Source organism: Triticum dicoccoides, chromosome 6B (assembly GCF_002162155.2).
Source record: "Triticum dicoccoides isolate Atlit2015 ecotype Zavitan chromosome 6B, WEW_v2.0, whole genome shotgun sequence".
NCBI lineage: Eukaryota > Viridiplantae > Streptophyta > Magnoliopsida > Poales > Poaceae > Triticum > Triticum dicoccoides.
The window spans coordinates 202,406,347-202,410,816 of record NC_041391.1 but is presented as its reverse complement, the minus strand read 5'-3'; the positions used below and the strand labels follow the sequence as shown (position 1 = coordinate 202,410,816).

At 40.1% G+C, this 4,470-nt stretch overlaps 1 pseudogene; it reads right to left on the bottom strand.

Moving 5' to 3' along the window:
- Positions 1-3,582: 3,582 nt before the first annotated feature.
- The window catches only part of LOC119324341, a 3,982-nt pseudogene continuing 3,094 nt past the window's right edge, over positions 3,583-4,470 (bottom strand).

The window sequence follows — 4,470 nt, the reverse complement described above, 5'->3', positions numbered from 1 at the left end:
GGGAGGGTTGCCGACCAACATTATGTTTCAACTACATTGATACGTATACTGAAAACCCACTCAAAACAATGTTAGTCATCTAATCACCATTGGCATTAACACCAAAACCCTCATTAGGGTGGTTATCCTTTCAATCTCCCAATTTTTGGTGGTTGATGACAATATGATTAGACCAATTTCATAAAATATTATAATAAGCTTATTAATGGTTCTAGAGGTTTAGATTGAGCTCCCCTTACATTTGTGCGCACATAAGAGAATTCTTTGCATTTGAATACAAAGTGCACAAAGTAGGATCAAGGCTTTCCCTAAATCCATAGAAATAGGAGGGTGCAAAAGTGAAAATAGATGCACAAGGTGAGTTCCACTTTTGCAACAAACTTATGACATAAGAGATGACTTCAAAATAATTCATGCATATAACATAGTCATCTCAAAATGACAGCAAGTGTGTGTGTGCGCGCGCGCTTGCGCGTGCGAGGGGGGTGACATGGCATGGCATGGCATGGCATGGCATAGCAAGACAAGAACATGAGATGAGAGAAACTATGATTATGGAAATAACAAGATAAGCATCAAGCATAGCCACAAGTCACAACATATAATATGCTCTCATACATAACATAAAGGTAGCCCCACACACAAATAAAGTATTACGTATGTCCTACGAAGTATTAAACATCAGCAAGCTCAAAAAGATCCAACGAGAAGTGAGAGCTTGTCAAATAACCATATATAGCTCGAAGCACAATCTAAATAGAGCAATTGTAACATCCCAAAATTCAAATTGTTTGGAATGATAACTATTTAAAATAGGATTAATTAAAATTTTCTTGTGTTGCTTGCTTAGCTAGATTTAACTACCATTTGAAACTTTTGGGGTTTAAATGAGCTTTAAATTGAGAGGGAAAAAATTATTTTCCCAAATATCCAATTATGGATTTGATTGGATTTTTATTTATTTGGAGTTCAAAAACATTTTTGGGAATTACTTAGAACCCTATGGCCCAAAATAGTGTTTATAAAAATATTTATGTATTTTTATTAATATTTTGGCTGGACATAAATTTCACTAAGCTCCAAAGATTATATTGGGCTTATTTTGATTTTTGTGGAATTTCCCAATTCGAAATGGATTGATATATAAATTTAGTTGGAATTTCAAATAGGAAATAAAATAAGGAAACCTAACCCTAAAGCCTAATGGGATGCAACACATTCCTATCTAGCGCACTCGAAACAGTGTTAGTTTCTAATCATCATTGTCATTAACACCAAAATCCCCTCATCGTAGACAGCCTTTCAGATTTCATTTCCTACTCCAATATAAAACTTTGTTTTCAATGTAATGATGCCATCAATAAGAGAAAACTTAGTATCATCAGTAACATCTTGAGCTAATTTCTGTAAAATCTTGGAGTTGTCAAGATCTCCCATGTAACTTTTTTAATGTCAGTGAGCCGGTCTGGTTGAACCACTGTAACTTGTGCAGAAAATGATGCAGTCTAATCTTTTCTTGACAGTGCATCAGCAACAGGATTTCATTTTCCTTTTGTGTATTCAATGGAATAGTCATATATACTCCAATAACTTCAACAATCAACAGTGCCTTATGATGCATGTCATATGTCAATTTATGCGTAGTCATGAATTGAGAGATTGTTGATGTGTTTTGATAATCAGGGGATTTCCCAGAAGATAGTGTCTCCATTTCTTAATAGACTCTAAACTTGCCATGGCCTCTTTTTCATAAACCGACTTCCCAGAGACTGTGGACTAATAGCTTTGCTAAACAATGCTAATGACATGCCTCCCTCCATGAGCATTGCTCCCAAACCTGTTCCACGAGCATCAACCTCAACTGTAAAAGGCTTACTAAAATTTGGGAGTGCTAGTACTAGGCATGAAGTTCTTATATGTTTCAGTTGGTGGAAAGATTGCTCGTGCATCTCTCCCCACTGAAATTAATCTTTTTTAGAAGCATCATGAAGTGGTCTGCATATTTTTCCCATAATATTTAACAAATCTTCTACAATAACAGCAAGTCCCAAAAATCCTCTCAGTTTGGTAATGTTATCAGGAGAGGGCCAGTTTACTATGTCTCCCACTTTGCTTGAATCTGTAGGCTGTAGCAACCCCGTGAGTAGACAAAATGTATCCCATATAATTAACTTCAGATGTAGCAAATGAATACTTCCTTTTTTAACTGGCAAATTGTTCATTCTGAGCATGTCCAGTGTGGTTTGTAGATGCTGCAAACATGCTCCTCTAGTGTTTTTGCTATATGCCGATACATCATAAAAAAATACCAGAATGAATTTTCTAATATAAGGCGCAACACTTGATCGTTTGATCGGACGATGGCGGCGTCTTGGCGTCGTTTTTCCTCTTGGGGGCTTCGTCTCGGAGCTCGGCATCGGCAAGCGGGACCTGTGGTTGGCAGCGGTTGAGGTGTCCTAGCTTCTGTGGCAACGATGACGGCGGTGAGCAATGTTGGAGGCGTGGCCTTGGTCGTGGTAGTCGGCTCTTCTTCTCCGGCGTGTCCGTGGGAGTGCCTCGACTGTCTGTTGCTGTGAAGTCAAGCCGCGGTGGGGGGCCGGTGGTATACGATGACGCGGGACAGATGGTTCGTTCGGTGATCCTTTGTGACGCCATCCGTGCCTAGTTTTCCTTAGTAGTTCATCGTCGGAGTCGGAGCTACGATGTCTAGTATGGATTGTATGGAGTGTTGTGCTGCAGCTTTTAGGCTGGGTTTTTTCTTTTTGCTTTGGATCTTCGGATCCTCCGGTCCTAGGACCTTCATCACCTTGTTGTTTTCCGTTGCTTCCTGCTACTATCAATGAATGCCAGTGATGCTGAATCTTTCAAAAAAAAAAAGGCGCAACACACTGTTCATTAAATTTTGAGAAGTAGCATGGGCATTAGTAAGGCCCAAGGGCATAACATAACAGTACATCCATAGTGCCCCAAGTGCGTTCGGAATGTTGTCTTGGGAATATCAGGTGTTGGCATTCTGATTTGATGGAAACCTGACCTAAGATCCAAGTTTGTGAAAATTGTTGCTCTGTTTAACTCATATAGTAAGTCTTTAATGACTAGCACTGGGAATTTATTTTTGAAAGCCAAGAAATTTAATTGCTTGTAGTCAATACACAATCTCCAACCCCCATCTTTTTTCCTGGCCATAACAGCTGGTGAAGAAAATGGGCGCTTAGTTATAGTAATACATATGTTAAGATATACATCAACGAACATACAGCTGGTGAAGTGGTCTTATAAAATGAGTGAACATACAGCTTAGTCCATAGTGAAATCTCTACAAAGACTTATATAGGAACGGAGGGAGTATTAGAGTGTAGTTCACTCATTTTGCTCCGTTTGTAGTAAAGACTTATACAGTATTTAGGAACGGAGGGAGTATATCTGTATACGCATGCGAAGATATACAGAAGCAAACAGGTGTGTCACGTCACGTCGATAAATATATCTGTATACATATGCGAAGATATACAGAAGCTATATTATCTATATACAAGGCCAAAACATTCCAAAAGAATACCTTGCGGCGTGCGAGATAGGGGATAAATTTGGAATGCCAATCAAGGAATCTGGTGCCGTTTAGGCTAACAAGATGGAGTAGATGATTTGAAATCCGGCTTGGTTTCAGCCCGAGACAAGTTAGGATGCATACAAGGACTACCTGGTGCGAAAACCCAACTCGTGATTGGGTTAAGGAGTTCTAGCCGCTACACAATTTTGTGATGCAACATCAACGAAACACATGACATTGATTACATCAGTCATCACTCCGATAGCAGCAACAGCTTCAGGTAGGCTCTAAATAGAATATGCTACATATAAATTTAGCAAATAAAGCTACCCATGCTAGTAGAAGTAGAACCCTGTCCAACAGAACTCTGCCCAGCCTTCACAGAGCACATTCCAACAACCAAAACCATTGCCCAGAATGGATACTGCAGGCAGAACACTTGCGCTTCTTGTAAAAACTTGGGCGCCGAAGTATGCAGGCATGTTTGAGTTCAGAGGCAGGAAAAAGGATCATCAGAAGACAAATCTGATCCCGCTTCGATGCTCCAAGAACTTCCGATAGGATTGCTGCTGACCTCGAATCGCACTTTGCAGTTTGTGTTGGCCCAATTAGCACAACTAAGATCCCCCAGTTTGGCAACCACCTCTCAGTGTAAGTTAGGTCTAGTTTAATTTGGATGATCAACCTCTCCAGCTTCGGTGCATTCTCCACGACGAACATGATGAAATCAAACTCACTATCATTCCCTTGTAGCTCACAGAAAGACAGAGTCTTGAGATGCGACTGGACACACTCAATAGGACTTGTCTCCTGCCAGAACTTGAGACGACGGTTGCTGGTGTTTTCTTCAAGAAAAGACTGCAATTTGGGTGAGCAAATAGTTCAGCTGCATGTGTCAATGTACTGATGATGCTCTACAG